Below are 19,640 nucleotides of genomic sequence, written 5' to 3'. Positions count from 1 at the left end.
CCCAGCTATTTTTTGTATTTTTAGTAGAGACGGGGTTTCACCATGTTGGCCAGGCTGGTCTCGATCTCTTGACCTCGCGATCCACCTGCCTCGGCCTCCCAAAGTGCTGGGATTACAGGCATGAGCCACCTCGCCCGGCCTTAAGTAATGTTTTTCAAGTCAATGTTAAGTACCTAAGAGGCACCCAGAAATTGATTAGGTGTACAATTCCTGTGCTCAGACTAAAACTTCTCTGAGAAAATCTGCCTCCTCGCTGTTCTGGGAAACCTCCAGGGACCCTGAGGTTGCCAATGCCAATTGCGGTCAGAACTTCAGGTGAAAGTGGAGGCAGCAGGTTGGTCTCAGGAACCCACAATGGTGTCAGTCATGCCTCAAGACCTTCAGTGGGAATGGGTCATCAGCCACCTGCAAACAATGCAGTACTAGGGGTTGCACAGTGTCTCCCAAATTCATGACCATCTGGAACCTCAGAATGTGACCTTATTTGGAACTAGGGTCATTGCAGGTGTGATTAGTTAAGATGAAGTCCTCATGCATTAGGGTGGACTATAAATCCAATGGCTGGTGTTTTTATAAGAGGAGGCGACACACACACGTATACCGAGAGGAAGGCCACGTGAAGACAGAGGTGGAGGCTGCAGAGAGGCAGCCATCAGCCAGGGAACGCTAGGGACTGCGGGAGCCAATGGATGCTGGAGGAGAGAAGGGAGGATCTCTCCCAGAGCCTTTAAAGAGAGCAACGCCCTGCCGAGGTCTTGGCTTCAGACTTGCAGCCTCCAGAGCTGTGGGACCACCGTCTCTATTGCTTAAAGCCAGTACGTTTCTAGTAATTTCTTTCTTTCTTTCTTTTTTTTTTTTTTTTTAAATTTCTGGTGATTTCTTACAGCAGCCATAGGAAACTCAAACAGGCCGAGCTATGAAAAATGTGAAGAGACTTCTCAAATGCTGCTTCTAGTTCCCTGTCTGTCCATCTTCCGCTTCGTTGGCCATGGATCCTTCCAGATCCTTCTAGAGTTTCCTTCCCCCTCATCTCTCACATCCGTTCCTCACCAAGCTCTGCCACATTCCTCTCTCAGCCAAGCTTCACTCCTTTCCTTTCTTTCTCTTCAGCCCTGAAGCTTCCTCACCTCTCCGGGCGGTTGAGAGGATTAGGGGAGAAAGAATGGGGAGCAGTGCCCAGGATGACTCTAGGAGCACACTGAGGAGTCAGTAACAGCCGCCCAGCTGCGACTCACGGCCGGCCTGCCCAGCGTCCTCCATCTGCCCCACACCCCATCACCAGACTGAGGGTCCCTGGGCACCCCCATCTGTCACCTGTTCAGGGACACCCAGAGGTGCCCAGCAGCAGCTCCCACACTCTGCTATTGTCTTAGCACCTTCACAAGCCTTATCATTTCACTCATCCATTTTTTTTAAACATCAAATACGTTATGTTAAAACTCTTTGTCGTTAGTATAAATAGGAGGCTGAGTATCACCGTGAAGATGGGGAAGACAGGCTATGAGTTTCCTGGCTTGCCCTGTGGAAGGCTCTTGGGCTAGAGCCTGCTGTCTCTTTGTTAGAAAGGTAGATGAGCAGGGTTAGATGGATGTCAAGGCCACACCAGCCCCACTCTGAGCCTTTCTCTCTGGGTATAAGCAAGGTTGGAAGAGAACGAAGACAGGAAGGAGTCTCTCCCTTTATGATGCAGTGTTTTTCACTGCTATGCTCAGTCTCTATCTAGAATCATCTCAGGACTTTTGTGCATCAGAAGACACGTCAGCAGAGTGAAAAGATGACCTACAGAATGGGAAAACGTATTTTCAAATTATGTATCTGATAAGGATGTAGTAGCAAGAAGACATAAAGTACTCCTACAACTCAACAACAAAAAGACAAATAACCCCCCAAAATAGGCAAAGGACTCAAATACACAGTTCTCCAAAGAAGACATACAAAGAGCCAGAAAGTAGATGAAAAGATGCTCACCATCACTATTCATTAAAAAAATGCAAACCGGCAGAGAGATCCAAGATGGCTGATCACTAGCAGCTCAGGATTGTAGCTCCCAGTGAAAGCGCAGAGAATGAGAGGACGCCGCACTTGCAGACGAATTTTTGTTGCTCACGCACCAGGAGATTCCCAGTGGAGGAGCCCCACGGTCGCCAGCGTGACTCTTGTGGCTGGCACCCTGCGCAGCAGTTCTCGGTGCAGAGTAAACAGGACTGGGTCCCGTTTAGGTTGACGTTTGGAGCTCCGGGAAGGCAGAGTCGCCTATTCAGCTAATAGAAAAAGGGACTCAAGAGGGAAGCCAGACCGGTGATTCCTGGGCAGAAAAGCACCAAGAATCTTAACGCTGCTGTTTTAGCCAGCGCAGTGGGTTGCTCGCATTCTGGCGCTGGAATCAACAAGTTGGACGTCCACTCAGAGAACTAATTTGAAAGTCGATAATTACAAAGACGACAGGTGGATAAATTTACAATGAAGGGAAGAAACCAGCCTAAAAAGGCTGAGAATACTCACAATCAGAATGCCTCTCCCTCTACAGGGGATCACAGTTCCTCATCAACCAGGGACCAAGGCCTGATGGAGAATGAGTGCGTTCCAGTAACAGAATTAGGCTTCAGAAGGTGGATAATAAGAAACTTCTGTGAGTTAAAAGAACATGTTCTAGCCCAACGTAAAGAAACTAAGAACCTTGAAAAAAGGTTTGACAAAATCCTAACGAGAACAGACAATTTAGAGAGGAATACAAGTGAATTAATGGAACTGAAGAACACAATATGAGAACTCCGCGAAGTATGCACAGGTTTTAACACTCAAATTGATCAAGCAGAAGAAAGGATATCAGAGGTCGAAGACCAAGTTAATGAAATGAAACGAGAAGACAAGATTAGAGAAGAAAAAGTAAAAAGGAATGAACGAAGTCTCGAAGAAATATGGGAATATGTGGAAAGACCTAATTTATGTTTGATAGGTGTACCTGAATGTCATGAAGAGAATGAATCCAAGCTGGAAAATATTCTTCGGGATACTATTCAGGAAAACTTTCCTAACCTAGTAAGACAGGACAATACTCAACTCCAGGCAATACAGAGAACACCACAAAGATATTCCTCAAGAAGAGCAACCCCAAGACACATAATTGTTAGATTCACCAGGGTTGAAATAAAGGAGAAAATTCTAAGGGCAGCTAGAGAGAAAGGTCAGGTTACCCATAAAGGGCAGCCTATCAGACTCACAGCAGATCTCTCAGCAGAAACCCTACAAACTAGAAGAGTGGGGGTCAATATTCAATAACCTCAAAGAAAAGAATTTTCAACCCAGAATCTCATATCCAGCCAAACTAAGCTTTATAAATGAAAGAAAAATGAAATTTTTCGCGAACAAGCAAGCACTCGGAGATTTCATCACCACCAGGCCTGCTTTACAAGAGCTTCTGAAAGAAGCACTACACACAGAAATGAAAAACCAGTATCAGTCATCCCAAAAACTTACCAAAAGGTAAAGAGTATCTTCATAATGAAGAATCTATATCAACTAAAGGGCAAAATAGCCAGCTAGCATTAAATGACAATATTAAATTCACAAATATCAATATTAATCCTAAATTTAAATGGATTAAACACCCCAATCAAAGACACAGACACGCAAATTGAATAAAAAGTCAAAACCCATCGGCATGCTGCATCCAGATCCATCACATAAGCAAGGACACAAAAAGACTCAAACAAAAGGTTGGAGGAAGACTCACCAATCAAATGGAGAGCAAAAAAAAAAAATAATAAAATAAAACAAACAAAATAGGAGTTGTAACTTCCGTCTCTGACAAAATAGGCTTTAATAGTAACAAAGACTAAAAGAAGCAAAGAAGGACATTACATAATGGTAAAAGGCTCAATGTAACAACAAGAGTCAATGATCATAAATATATATGCACCCAATATAGGAGCACCCAGATACATGAGACAAGTTCTTAATGACTTATAAAGAGACTTGGACTCCCACACAATAATAGCGGGAGACTTTGACACCACATTGTTCATATTCGACGGATCAACGAGACAGAAAATTAACAGGGACATTTATGATTTGAACTCAGACCTGGAACAAGTAAACTCAGTGAATATTTATAGAATTCTTCACCCCAGGTCCACAGAACATACATTTTTTTCAGTATCACATTCCACCTATTTTAATAGGTGTAATGTGATACTGAAAAAGGGACCACATAAATGGAAGTAAATCACTCTTCAGCATTTGCATAGCATTTCACAGATTTAAATGAAAAAAAAAATGCAAGCCAAAACCATAACGTCATACCACTTCACACCTCTTAGGATGGCTATACTTTAGAAAAAAATAAAAGGAAAACCAGTGTTGACATGGATGTAGAAGAGTTAGAACCCCCAGGCTGGGCGTGGTGGCTCACGCCTGTAATCCCAGCACTTTGGGAGGCTGAGGTAGTCAGGAGATTGAGACCAACCTGGCCAACATGGTGAAACCCTGTCTCTACTAAAAATACAAAAATTAGCTGGATATGGTGGCACGCACCTGTAATCCCAGCTACTCAGGAGGCTGAAGCAGGGTAATCGCTTGAACCTGGTAGGCGAAGATTGCAGTGAGCTAAGATTGTGCCACTGCACTCCAGCCTGGGCAACAGAGTGAAACTCTGTCTCAGAAAAAAAAAAAAAAGAACCCCCAAACATTGCTGGTAAGAATTAAAATGGTGCAGCCACTATGGAAAGATTTAGTAGTTCCTCAAAATGCAACCTAGAATGAGTTTAAATTCCACTCCTAGGTATATATACAAAAGAACTGAAAATGTGTTCAAAGAAAAACTTATACATGACTATTCGTAATAGCACATAATTCATCACAGCCAAAAGGCGGAAACCAACCTCAGTTCATCCACTGATGAATGAGTAAACCAAACATAGTAACTCAATGGGGTAGGATTCAGCCTAAAAGAGAATGAAATATTGATACATGCTACAGAACAGATGAACTTTAAAAATATTGCTTTGTGAAAGAAACCAGACACTAAAGGTCCCATATCGTATGGTTATGGAAAATACCCAGAATATGTAAATCAACACAGATGGAAAGCTGATTGGTGGTTGCCAGCATGAGAGAAGGGGGAAATGGAGACAGATTGCTCAGTGGGTACAGGTTTCATTGTGGATGATGAAAATGCGCCGCATCAAGGCAGAGGTGATGGCTGGCCAACACTGAATGTACAAAATGCTCTGGACTGCACACTTTGTGATGGCGAATTTCACATTAGGTGAATTTTACCTCAATAAAGACACATCACCCCAGGACCAACACATACTGCGCTTTGGGATGAAGGGCACCCTCCTCAGCCTGGCATCCGAGATCCCCAAGGAGAATGACACTCGGGAAGATGATCATAAGCGTAGCATCATCATTAACACGTAACATTTGTTGCATGCAGCGCACTCTGCCCTTTCGTAAGTGCTTTACATCACTCACCATTTAAAACCCACAACAATAAGATGTTAGGGCCATTTTTACCCCCATTTTACAGAGAAGGAAACTGAGGCACCCAATCATGTGTAAATTGTCCTACAGCTAAGTAGATGAGACAGCTTCCTCTCTGTGGTCCTGGCAGATGCTCTGGGGTAGGAGCAGGTGGGGTGTTGCCAATGGGGTGAAATAAATGGGAGCAGCCCAAGGGGCATCCACGGAGCCCCTGCAAAGGCTTCCAATCTCTAAACTCCGTCCCTTTCTGTATTAATCATTTCTCTTGATTAAACACTAGTCCCACAGTCTGCAGGTCCCATTGTGCTAAATTACATGGTGAGCATGTATTGCAAATTACACTCATTATTAGAAGTTACATGGCAACATTTATACCAATTAAGTTGGGCCTCATTTCTTTAGTTCTAATTTTAAAACACTGGCAGAACTCCAGAGCTTGATGTCCGCACATGAACTGCCACAAATGCACGGTTCAAAATGTCCTCTGAATTTTCTAGCTATTCAGGATTATTTCACACTTAAAAACTGCTCGTAGATATTATCATGCTGCTTTCTTCTTCTTCTTTTTTTTTTTTTTGTGAAACACTATTACCAGGATGAATATAACATAGTATAGTTTTAAAGCAAGAGTTATACAGCATGCTTTTAGAATCTACAGTGCTAATACTTTGAACGTATTGGAAAACAGTTTTTAATGTCTCTTTTCCCAAAGTACAGCTGACTGAAATTCTTTTTCCCCAGCAAAATAAAAAATGACAACCACCCAGTGTGATTAGGAGAACACAAAGAATAGCCGCGACAGCAGCAGCTACGCTCTATGGGGCCCGCTCAAGTGCAGGCCATGTGCAGAGTGGTTTACAAGAAGCATCTCAGCGATGTCTCTCATCACCATTGAGGAAGGCACTATCTTCCAGCAGTCAAGTCACCTCCCAGCATCACGTAGGAAGAAAGTGACAAGCCAGGATCTGAACCCAGTGTCTGAGCCACCGCCCACTCTGCTCTTCAACACTATAAACGGTCTATCTGTGCGTGCATGACTGCAGAGGCACAAAACCCAGCATCCATGAGACATCTGACTCCCAGGCCAGGCACAGTGGCTCATGCCTGTAATCCCAGCACCTTGGGAGGCCAAGGCAGGAGGATCACTTGAGTCACCAGTTCAAGAGTAGCCTGGGTGACAAAATGAGACTCTATCTTTATAAAAAATAAAAATAATTAGTCCAATATGGAGGTGCATGCCTGTGGTCCTAGCTACTTGAGAGGCTGCGGTAGGAGGATTGCCCAGGCCCAGGCTCAAGCCCCGGTGGTCATGAGCTGTGTTCGTACCACTGCACTCCAGCCTGGGTGACATAGCAAGACCCTGACTCAAAAAAAAAAAAAAAAAAAGACATATGGCTCTCAAACACTGCAAAGCCAATAGACATTGCGTCATTCATCAGATCATTTTCAGCCATTCAGACATGACTGCCTGGGTGTGCACCATGTGCCACGCAGGGCTCCGGCAGCCAGGAGCAGGCCCTAGCCCTCCCTGTACCCATCCTGGTATCACTGACTTTTCCTGCCAACCTACGCACTGTTGCATTTTCCTTCCTTGGCACCTGTGCCGATTGGTAGGGCCCCTGGAATTAGAGGGTGCGCCTCACTACTGACTTCCTCCTGAACAGCACTGCCTTACCTGCCCCCTCCCTAGGTAGCTCCCCTGCACGTGACCACCTTTATACAAACTCCCTGGAAATATCTTGTCCTCACACACTTCCTCCTGATGGCCTGGTTCCCCTTGAGGTCACAGCAGAAATAAACAGGCAGGAGCAGTCCAGGGTTAGCTGAACATGCAGATGCTCATGCTGACAGCTTAGCTCTTCCCTCCACAGACGTGTCGGCTCTGGCTATCAAAGGGGGCCATCGCTGAGACAGTGGCTGTCCCAGGACTCCCCACGACTGGGCCTCACAGTCCTGCATCAGCACAGCCCGGATATGTGCTCCCGAGGCAGTGGCCGTGCCCTACCTAGTATAAGCAGAGCCAGCCACAGAACAGCCCTCCAGTCTGCAAAGATCAGGCAAGAGGGAACGCTGCCATCTCCCCTGCTGCTGCCAAGGGGTCATGGTGTTTACAGAGGAGGGATGGGGGAGAGGAGAAACCAGGTGAGCCCACAGCCTTGTCAACCCATAGAGCCCGGTGATGTTTCCAGAGTCCCTTATTCTAGATGGACAGCGTGCTGTCTTACGTTTGCCCAGCTAACATGTGGCTGGTTTTCACAGCATCTTGTGTTCCTAACACTAAGAACTTTCCCATGCATTATCTCCCAGAACATGTCATCAACCCTGTGGGAGATCCCTAGGTCAGAAAAGGGAGGGCATAGTCGTTAATTTGCCTCCATGAGGAGCTTCCTCCAGGGACAGGGACCCTGAGCAGCTGCCAGCCCCTGCCTGTGCACTGGGATGGGGATCTGCCTGGGGTTTTGAAGTAGAAGGCAACTCCTGGGGCCCAGGCGGGCCACTGAACCACACAGGAGCACTGAACCACTCCAAAGAAGCAATTCCGGGAGTGGAAGCCTTGAAATCTCCATCAAAATGGGTGTCTGACAAAACGTCCAGAACTCCCCAGGGCATGACTGGGATAAAATACTCTGCAAAGAAAGTTCTGGCACTCTAGCCATGCCCACACTAAACTTACTATCAGCCTTTCTCCAACACACTGACACCAAGTGCTCAGTGTGAAGGTCAATCCGAAGCTGAAGACTTCCTAAGACTTCCCACTTCTATAAATGCATTCCTTACCCGGTTTCTGTGTGATGACCCACATATAGTATACACACACACACACTCACACACACAGATTCAGATTTTCCTGCACACAGAGTAACTGGGATGGAACAGAAGTTGATTAGAAGTAATGGAAGCCCTTTCACATTATAGGTAAACATGATGAGTTGTTTCAGCCCAGCTCCTCTACTATGAAATAGTCAAATACTCTCTCTTAGTGTGAACAAAATACAGAAAATGTTTAAAGTGAACTGTAGCCACTCATAAGGGTACATGCAGAGGTCCAGAGGCACAGAGACTTTCCTACTATCCATGACTCTGAACAAAGAGGGCATGGCCTGGAGTGCCAGCTTCTTGTCAGTGGGCACGGTCACCTACTGAGACCTGAGGTGTCTGAACACTGCTGAGCATTTCTTAGCAGTTGCCCAGATGAGTGAGGCTTGGTGGAATTCTCATGGTGCCGGGGACGATGCTTCCTGAGAGCACGGTGCAAGAGCCTGTAGGGCCTCCTTCACTTTGCAGGAAAAAAGCCGAGGTTCGGGGATAAACCGATTTAAATGAAGCACTGCATAGAATGAAATCTAATACTTGTTCTCAGCAGGAAGCCTGTTCTCATCTTAAGTATAAAAACCAATTCATAGGTGAGCTATAACATATCTGAGCTTACCCACACGGGAGCATTAGCAATTTAAAAACAATTTGAGCATTTATCAAATATAGAGCCTCTTTGAGAACTTAGGCTATTCATTCAATAGGATACGGTCTTAAACTATAAGCAGCATCCTTCTAAAAAAAAAAAAAAGAGAGAGAGAGAAAAGAAATGCAGCTAGAGAAAATCTCTCCTCCAATTTGTGTTGTGACATTTCAAATTATTGGTTAGTCAGCTTCCATAGAAAATATTTCCCAAAATGCCGCTAACATTTTCATGTGAGTTGAAGGGTGCGGGTCCAGAATTCTAAGGGTGTTCTGTTTCTTTAAAGAAAATTTAGCTCTTTTATTTTAGGTGAAAGAGAGATTACTTATACGTTAAGTATCAGTTTAATGAAGTAGAAGACATAAAATACAGAGAAAATCATTTGAACCAAACTGTTACCTCACCAACTAATAGATGTTACATTTTATGACCGGGACAGAAGAGAAGTTCAAGCACAGGCTTGACAAGGAATAGAGCTGCTGTGATGTTCCTAAATTATCAACCAGTAGCAGCATTTAATAGTAAAGACTCCTGGAAAACGCATTTTTCTCCTCACAATCTAAACCAGCAACAGAAGGAACATTCTGGGAATCCGTTTCTGCGTCTGCACTGTACATCCATGGATACTTACAGAGCACCTCTTTCTCAGGAGCCCCTAGAAGATCAGCTCGTTCAGACCCATGTCCACAGCACTGGCGTCTCCTTGGCTGATAATCTGAACATTTCCAAGCAGGCTACTGATGCGAAAGGCAGTACATTATTTACTGGGTATTCCCTTTGTAATTTTCCTTCTGAGGCTCGTGGCTGCCGGCACGCACACTATGTCATCAGAAACCAGAGCAAAGATCCAGCAGGGAGAAACTTACAAGAGAGACTGCTTATCTCGATTGAAATAAATGCTTAAAAATAAATGTGTAATTCACAGCAGCAGAGTGATTTTTTTTAAGTTCATAATCAGTCGGTAAGAAAGGTGGCAACAAACCCAGCGTAGCTGCTGAGAGCAGTGCAACCGGCTTGCTTGATGGTGCAGTCAGCAGTCCCAGCTGGGGAAGCAGAATGCTTCTGTGCGCTGAGCTCAGAGGGGAACAGAAGGCGAGAGCGCCCTGCTCCCAGGGCGAGTTGATTCACAGCCCACAGGGAGGAAGAGGGACAATGAGCAGCCTCCATCATGATTTTCCCCCCGATTTGTGATTCGCCCATCATGATTTTCCCCCCGTGGTTCATATTTAGTTTTAAAATAAAAGTTATCACTGATGAGATACTTTCTAAGGATCCTTGCAAAGCAAAACTAAATTGAACTACAACATGAAACGAAGAAAACATGAAAGAGCTCTTGAGCACCTGTATGGTTAGCGCCTTTCCACAAATATAGTCTAGGGTTTGTTTTTTTTTTAATTGTAGTAAGAACATTTAACGTGAGATTTACCCTTTTAACAAAAAAGTATACAACGCAGTCTTGATGAGTGTGGGTATGAGGCTGCACAGCAGAGCTCTCGGACTTGTTCATCTCTTGTAACTGAAACTTTATACCCGTTGAACAGCAAATTCCCATTTCCCCCTCTCTCAGCTTAGTGCTATTTGAAGCAAGATGCTGCTTTGAAGAGATACCTTCTCATATCAAAGATCTCTTTATCGCCTTCATCAGCACTTCCTGAAACAGAAAGGAAAATGTACCCTCAAGTTTTACGCTGTTCCATTATCTAAAAAATGGATGTTCCCGCAGCTGCCCAAAAAAGAGGGGGAATTTTTTTTTCACAAAATTTCTTTATTTCACATTCTATGGGTTGACCAGTCTCCCTGGAATATGGCAACTTCATGAAGAAGTGTCCACAGTGGTGTGGTCATGAGTGCAGGTCTTATAAATGCACACCAGTAGCTCCAACACATCTCGAGTCTTTCAGAAGGAACAGGGATGTAAAAGCACCCACACAGCGAGTCATGTTGGGAGGATGGCTTGCTGCCATGTCTTTTCCTTTAAAAGATGATTTCAGTTCCTATGCGCAGCCCCAGACACTCACTTTCACTTGTCTCAAGAATTTGATGTGAAGTAGTGTTTACAGGGCACTTTCTCTGTGCCAAGGGCTGTGCTAGACATTTATAGATTCCATTTCATTCAACTCACTGTTAATTTTGGCTCCCATAAAGAAAAAAATCCAAACGGAAATGGAAAGCCTTTAAAAGATGGCAGCATAGATCGACAGCATTTCCAGAGATGCGTTCCATGTGGCGAACACAGTGACCAGGCTTTTAACAGGACTGGAATAGCAGCCTGGGTGGAATGCCCTTGCTGCTACAGCCTCGGCTTCCCAGATCGCTGCTTTCCTTTCCTTGGTGACTTCGATGATCACATTAGTTGCTTGCAAATCCATCTATTTTCTGAAAACTCCCCATCTCGTTTATTTTTCTGTTGATAAGAAATTTCTGAAACAATCATTGAAAACCATCTCTACTGCAGACAGCCAGTGCTACTGACTGCAACAGGATTTGAGATCTCTTTTATTCCCAGAGGGGGCCATTATTTCCACTGGTTGCCATGGTGATGTTGCAGTATTGCTGCTGTGTGTTCGGCTGCTTCCCACTGCAGTCACACCACACACTTAAATCAAATCGTTTGTTTCGCATGGTACTGGCTATATAAAACTTAGCTAATCGAACTCAGCTTCATCTCACAGTGCTGACGAATGGGGACAGATGGAAGTGTCCGTGTATGCCAGTGTAAATGTGACGGAAGCAGAGAGATTTAAAAACAGAAAGACTGTCTTAAAATGCATTAATTTATATGCCTTCATTAAGTAATTTAAGGACAGAATTCTTATTATTATCAATAACTTGAGAAACGGTTTTGAAAAAGTAGAAGTAATATGCCTAGAAATGAGAAACCATATATTTTTTGTCGTTAGTTCACACTCATTTGAATTTTCGCCATACTCATTTTTGGATATGCTTGGTTCTCCCATTTGTGCAACTCCTTTCTTGTCTCTTATTCGTAACTAGTATACATAGCTGCAAATAAATATACATGTACTTACGTTAATTCCTAAGGTCTCTAATTTGTGAACTCTGGCTTTAAAATATACATGAATATTAGTGATTCTGCTTTTCAGTCTTCAGTGCCCTGGTTTCCTGAAGAATGTACTATTCAAGTGCTGAACTGGACTTGAACTCCAAGATGCTGGTCCTCTGAGGCTGCAGCTCCTGAGTCCAGGTCATGGGGGGACGTTGATGCCTCACAGCTAGCAGCAGCAGACGGACTTGGGAGATTATCTTGGACAGGGAGTCCCCTTTGGAGCATCTGGATACTCCATAACTTTTCCGTGGGCACTCAGAGTGTGCCTGGGTGTCCAGGGCCAGTGGACAGCTGTCGTCCGCTCTCACTGCAAATGCTCTTAAGAGCTAACTTTGATTCCGGGAATAGTGTTGATCAAAAGGGGAGAAATAAGCTAGATTGTACTTCAGAGGCTGTAGCTGGAAGAAACAGGTGATTAACGGAAGCCAAACTTCAAGGAAATGTGAAATTTAAGTTCGGCCCAAATCCATTCAGTTAACCTGGTTTTGACTGTTGCACTGTGTTCTTTTTTCTATTTGGTTTTTGCTTTGTGTGTTTTAATTTCTTCTCTTTCTTTCTCTCTCTTTCTTCTTTCTTTCTTTTCCTCCCTTCCTTCCTTCTCTCTTCTCTCTTCTCTCTCTCTCTCTCTCTTTCTCTCCTTTTCGCATGATACTACAAGATTGGCCTGCTTTGAGGCTGAGAGGATTTGTTGTTTCTGAATTAAAAAGAAAACTTTTTCCCCATAGGAAAGAATGTTGTGGGGGCCCCAAAACTCAGGCTGCCACAATGAACAGACACGCTTCGTACAACCCCCACTTCAGAAAGAAACGAAGGTTGCAATATTTACAGGAACTCCCGACAGCTGGGACAGGACAGCCCTGTATCTGTGAGCTCCAAGCTGCGTGTGCCTGGATCCAGCCATGGGTGCATCTCTCAGCCTCTCCTTCATTGGAAAGAAGAGTTTTCATGAGCTCAACTGCTGACATGAAACAAGGCTGGGGCAGAAACTGAATGCCAGGAGGCATACCAGTTGGATGGGAAGGGACTGGCATGGGTTCCAGCGAGATGCCACCATCACAACAACTGGGGAAGCTGCAGAGGCGTACACTCGCAAGGGGAGTCTCAGGTTGGAGGTTTTACTGTAAGGAGTGAGCGATTCGAATCAACTCTAACAGGGCACGTATATTGTACCATTCTGGAAAAATGGAGGTACCACTGCCTTCTTTCTCACCCTGTTTACTGCTGTGAAACATGTAAGCACCCACATCCCAAACCCTCTCTTAGGTGTTTATTTCTCTGGTAGAAAGAGTGATTTTGACGGGGCAGGTTTTGAGATCTTCGTCTTAACTTACTATTGCATGAATGAGCACCTATAGCCCTTTAAACTGCCTTGGGTGAAACCTCGGTAAAGTTACGTGTTGCCAAGCAACAGGAGCTTCCGACATTGTATGTCCTTTTTAGAGAAGCTCTCTCCCTTCCAAAGAATTAGACATCAGTCATTGCTCCACGTCCACACTGGGAATAACACAGGAGACTCAACATCACCCTGAAATGAAATGTGAATCGCGCTGATTCCTGGCAACAAGATGTCCATGACATGAATTTTCCCTTAGAAACTAGGCTCTTTAAGACCAAGGCTGGCATCTAAGACAGGAGCGAGTGGGCTACATGGCTTGCTGAACCCTCAAGGAAGCCTCCCTCCATTTCACGCTAATGCACATTTTATAAATAGATGTCAAATCAATTTAGTTCAAGGTGGTCTGGAATTGTGTGTGTGTGTGTGTGTGTGTGTGTGTGTGTGTGTGTGCATGCGTGTGTGCCCATGAGCTAGTGTAGAGTTGGTATAAACATGGACAGAATGCTAAATGAAGCAACTAAGAATGATTAGTTTGTGGTCTGACAATTTTTCTCTGACACTCAGCAAATTCATCATAACTGCAAGCGATGCTTGCTTTTGCCATCTTGCTAACCCATCAGGAAGAATTAATCAAACGCTGCAGCATCATTGGAAAACAGGTTTTCATGTAAGCATTTATGACAATCTATTGCATGATGCTGCTAATGAAAAAAAAATCACAGGAAGGCTTGGATACTATCCAATTCTAAAGTCCACCGTCAGGGTCTGGACAATCAGCTGAGCCCCAGCTGGGTAATTTTGTGGGGCTGTTCTGGATCTGTATATCCAGGTCCCATGGCTCCTTCTAGCTTGCCTTGGCTTCCGGATAAGTTGAGCAAGAAGCAAAGCACATAACAATCTCCAGGGAAGCAGACAGAAGGAAACCAAGAAGACCAGGTATCATGAGCCACTTGACACTTGAGCCACCTCCCACTACGAGGAACCAGGTGGGTCGGTTTATCTTGCGAGTGGACTTAGTGCCCTTCATAATTCCCTTATCCTCAGAACTCACTGGGAGACACACTTTGGGTTCTCCTCTCTGAGAACAAAGATGTGTGGATCTGTGAAGCCTGAATGTGAATGTCGGGGCCTCCTGGCTCTCAGGAGTGGTGGGGGTTGAGCCTCTCTTGCCAGCTGCTGCCCCTCTGCCCTGATGGAATAGGCATCGCCGTGGGACTGGGCTGAGGTCAGATTCACTCTTTTTGGTGGGTGACACCCACAGGTATATTGACCAGGAAGGCCTCACCTTAGAAGGCATCTCCTAGTGACTGCTTCAAAACCATATCCCCTTTCAAGACATAGAAGTTCAAGGCTAGTGGGTGGCTTGAATTGGTGGACATATCCCTTATCTCTTAGGAATCCTGGGGATGGGGAGTTGGGGAGAGAACTGCCATCAGAAACCCACAGTGAACTGAAATGGGCAGCCTTGGCCCAGTTTGGGGCCATTGCAGACCTGCAGTGAGGCTCTCCTCTGCATTCCAGCAGGGAGTCAGAAGGACCAACAGCCCCTATGACGTTGGCTGCACGGACACAAAAGAAAACAAGACAAACGGGGCCACATCAGTGAAAGAAATCACTGAAGCGAGTCTGGTGTTGGACAGTGAAAAGTCACTGAAAATTGACTGAGATACTTGGGGTGTTAGTTGAGTTCATTTATTTGTTATATACAGCTTGCTCCTAAAAGAATATAAAGTCATGTAAGGACTATTCATTCATGCACCTAAAATTCACTGGGTGCCTCTGTCATGCCAGCACTGTGTGGGCAGACAGAGGGAAAGGATCCCCGTCCTTTGCGGTCTGCGTTCTTGCGGGCTAGAGACTGGGTAAATTCCACAGTTCCAAAGACTGGCAAGTGCTTTAATGACAGCATAAAGTAAAATGGGGGTGCAGAAAGTCACTTGGGGCTGGAAGTCGGATAAGTAGCGTCAGATGGGGTGGGCAGGGAAGGAAGGCCTTTCCAGAAACTCATGATGGAATCAGAGAAGCAGAGCTCTGGCTATGCCCCCCTGGAAAAGAAGGTCCTTTGCCAATCACCATGGGGTGGGAGCTGCAGGGATCTGACCGTCACTTCTCGTCCTCAGGGTGGGCTTCAGGGGCATGAGAGCGGAGCAGTGCTCAGGTCCACCCTCAGAAGAAAGCCCCTCATGCTTGGGGCTGAATGCTCTGACATTAAGCATGCTCTGTAACTGGTACCTTCATTTGTCATGAGAATTTTGTCTTTGAACTTGTGTTTTGTAAGGGAAGTTTGGTGGGGCAATAGGATGGGTATTGGGGCATGGACCCTCAACTCACATCTGGCCCACCTTCTGCCCCGCCCCTCTGGGTTCCTGACTGTCCACTTCTTGCCCCCATAGCAATGGAGACTCCCCACACTCCTCAACAGGGAGGATGGGGGCTGGATGGACGCAGTGATGGATCACTGGGTGGAAGGCAGTGAGAGTGTCCTAGTGCCCGAGGGAATGTGACATTAAATAGAAGGTAAAAAAACCACACATAAAACACTATGACAGGTCCAGAGAGAGAACACGAAGAAAGGAAAAAGCTTTTTTTTCCTGCCTTTTGAACCAGTGACCCTGGGATTTAAGTAGCCAGCCATGTTTGTGCTAAGTGATGCCCCAGGCGCTATGAAGAAGGCAGAGGTAGAGCTGTCTCCTCCCTTCTCCCCAGCCCTCCACGCCTGTCCATCCACTCATTCGCACACCCATCAGCCAACGCAGGTTCCTGAGACCCGATGCACGCTGACCAAGCCCTGGGGATCCCAGGACAATGCATTCCATTGGCCCCTCCAGGAGCTAAGACCCTGGCCCCCAACCCCGTCTGTGACAGTCAAGTGTGGCTCCCACATCAGCTGCTCTCTGTCCGTCTGCAGTGACCCCACCAAGCATTAGCTTCAAGTTATGTGTCACACATCATATAAATTATGGATAGAGTAGAAAATGGGAGTTAGAGAAACATGTATTCTCTGCAGCTGCACTGATCACTCTGATTGTCAGGCTGTTCTCTGAATTTGACTTCTCATTTCTCAAGATTAGTAGTTCATTTCCTTTTAACCACATCCTTGGAGAAAAGCCTTTGCTGGGGATTTAAGAAACTTAGAAAAGCAGCCCCCAGGTTGCTGGGACACCCCTGATCTAGTTCTCTGTCTTTCACAGACCTGGATACGCAATTTCAGTGAGTCTCTTTCCTCAACCCTCTGCTCATTTTCAGTCACGACCCTCGGTTCTATGACCAGGGGCAATTTCCAACTTTTTCAGATATCCCGGGCACACTGTCGTATATACAGCAGACACATTTTTAGAAAGGCACTATTATAGCCTCACTGACATAAAACAATTATTATGATGATGATGAATTTCAGAAAGGGGCCACGTGTTCTGGGGAAAAATGCACCATCATTACAAATGCCTGGACATGTACTAAGCTTTCTGACCACATATTTGGTTTCTGAAGGGGTATTTGGATTTGTTGCATGGTGTTTAGTTTTCTGACTGAGGACTTGGATTCTAACCAGGTGTTTGGGCTCCTGATGCTGTATTTGGATTTTAGACGTGGTAGTTAGGTTTTTAGAGCAGGTGTCTGGCTTTCTGATGCAGGCACAATAGCAAAAGGAGCGATGAGGAGCGGCTCCAGATCTTGTAGTCTGGCCCTGAGGGTACCCGGGTGTTTCCTGAGTGCCTCCAGGCCCAGGAGCCCTGGCCAGCCGCTGCCCTGCACAGAGTGCCTCCTCTCCAGGGAAGCTCAGCTTCAGGAAGCCCTGAGCTGTGGCCCAATAGTTGGGTTAAGAGCAGATCATCCCCAAAGGAGAGCGACCCGCAGCCGCCACCCCTTGTATTTTCAGCGTGCTATGAATTTTGTCCTAGAACTTTTCAGTTTCTTCTGAGGCCTCAACTTGGATGGCGAGAACCCTAGAGCCTTGTAGAGGCGGCGCCAGTGGGCAGCTAGGGAGAGGGATGGCCTTAGAAGGGGGTGACCCGCTGACAGCCACATGGCTGCTTAGCACAGACAGAACCTGAGCCTCGCAGGCCCCACCTCTGCCCCTTTTCTGGTCATGCTGTCCTCCCCACGACCGACTCCCGAGTGCTCCAGCTGCCCCTCCAGCCTCCCTTTCTCACCCCTCTGATTTGCACCCCTCCTGCTGCCTCCTTGCTGGCTGTTTCCCATCCTCTAAGTTCTTGGGTTCTACTGGGTAAAATCGGATGCTGAGGGCTCTGCGGTGCTGGGCATGGAGATGAGCTTGGACGGCTCACCCGGTGGGCTCAGTGGTCTGTGCTCAGGCTGGGTGGGAGGGCCTCATTGTAAAGAGGGGCAGCCTGCGTTTCAGAGTCATCCTGAAGGAGTAGTGTGGAGGCGCCCCGGGAGAAAGAACAGCTTGGTAAGGGGTGGGGCCCAGTGTGGGAGCTAAATAGCTCTGGTGCCCACAAGCACCTCTGGTGCTATTTCAATAAAGATTGTGGACCAGAAAAGATTGCCAGACCCCTGCCGAATGGACAGAGGCCAGTCAGAGTAATCAGAGTGGACAGAGGGGACGCCGGCAAACACTGTGGGGAGACACAGGGTATTACCAGGCTTTCCATGAGGAAATCTGCATGTGGCTTCCCAGACAGACAGGACTTGTACCACCCTCAGAAAACATTTCAAAAAATTGCACAACGTTGGAAAATATTTTCACAGGAAGAAGTGTTTTTGAAAGCTGAAGGATACAGGCTCCTTTTCTAGAGAGCATTCCAGCCATGATGGCGTCACCACTGCCATGTCTTAAGAGCCTAGGTCAGGTTAGATGCCTTCTGTTAAGTGATATTACCATGTCTCCTTGTCTCAAGCACTGAGAACCACAGTACTCAGTTGGTATCTAAAAGAATTTTTTAAAGGAAACATGACTTAATTCTCAGCTCAGCAGGCGGAAAACATACAGCCATGGGTAGTGAATCACTCATTAAAAATTAAGTCAATCCGCCCACAACGGGAAACAGCATAACAGAATGTCGGTGCGGGCTTCAGGTTGGAAGGGAGCCAAAAACAGGTTTTGAAAATCGTGATGCCTTTGAATTTGATCTTGCTCAAACAGTGTACCTTTGGGATTTCTAACTTCATCCCAGTGACATCCACTTTCCAGTATGTCTTCTGTGGAGAACCCCCCTAAGCAGGAAGCAGAGCGGTGGTGGGGGTTTCCATGGTTTCTGACGAGGCGAAGTGGTTCGCCCTCCCAGTGAATCACTTCTAGTAACATAAACCGTCACACGGCCCCCAGAACCATTTGCCAGAATGGCCCTTGGAACAGTGGGAAAAATATCTTTGTTTTATTAGCTAACATTTCTGCTTGAGTCTTAAAAGCAAAGCCCACGGATTCTCAGCTTTTCCTTCCTGAATATAAGCAACATTATAAAAAGGAAATGACCATATTTCAAATAAAAATTTTCCATGAATAAAGTGCTTTTTAAAAAAACGTTCTTGCTTCTTTTGGAGAGCAAAAACAAATGAACAAGGCCGAAGGAGCAAACCCCCCAGGCCCAGTGCTGCCTTCTCGTAGGAATATGACAAAACATTCACCCCGCGACGAGCAGACCTCACCCTGCAAGACCAGGAGATGCATGCAGCTGGCCCCAGTCACGGCTGACACCTGTGGTAGGTACTTTACGGGGATTTCTGCTGCTAACTCCAAATCCAGACCAGCACCACCGAGAGCACAGAACTCTAGGTCTCGAAGATGTCTTTAAACAATTCTCACCTAGCCCTTTATGTTTTAGGCAAAGAAGGTGTGACTCAGAGTGAATAAAGCGACAAGTCTAAGTCATTCAACTTTCTTTTCTTTCTTTTCTTTTGAGAAGGAGTCTTGCTCTGTTGCCCAGGCTGGAGTGCAGTGGTGCAGTCTTGGCTCACTGCAGCCTCTGCCTCCTGGGTTTAGGCAAATCTCCTGCCTCCGCCTCCTGAGTAGCTGGGATTACAGGCGCATGCCACCATGCTCGGCTAATTTTTGTATTTTTAGTGGAGGTGGGGTTTTGTCATGTTGGCCAGGCTGCTCCCGAACTCTTGACCTCAAGTGCTCCACCCACCTCAGCCTCCCAAAGTGCTGGGATTACAGGGGTCATTCGACTTTCTAGAACTAAAATCTTTCCTAATCACTTATTTTGCCAGGCTCTCGGGTAAAACCCACATTTATACTTAGTAGAGAAAGGACTCAAATATTGGCTCTCCAAGCAATATTTCCTGAAATTAGAGCTAGAATCAACCACTTCATTTTTCAAGATCTTGCACAATTA

The 19,640-nt window shown here is 45.9% G+C and overlaps 1 protein-coding gene across 3 annotated transcripts in view; it reads right to left on the bottom strand.

Moving 5' to 3' along the window:
* Positions 1-19,640, bottom strand: part of PTPRE (protein tyrosine phosphatase receptor type E) — a 177,120-nt gene that overhangs the window by 80,908 nt on the left and 76,572 nt on the right. The gene's annotated exons all lie outside the window — the stretch shown is intronic.

This window comes from Sapajus apella, unplaced genomic scaffold (assembly GCF_009761245.1).
Source record: "Sapajus apella isolate SASKATOON/1434 unplaced genomic scaffold, GSC_monkey_1.0 scaffold13, whole genome shotgun sequence".
NCBI lineage: Eukaryota > Metazoa > Chordata > Mammalia > Primates > Cebidae > Sapajus > Sapajus apella.
The sequence above is the reverse complement of the archived record's forward strand: the minus strand, read 5'-3'. Positions and strand labels throughout refer to the sequence as shown.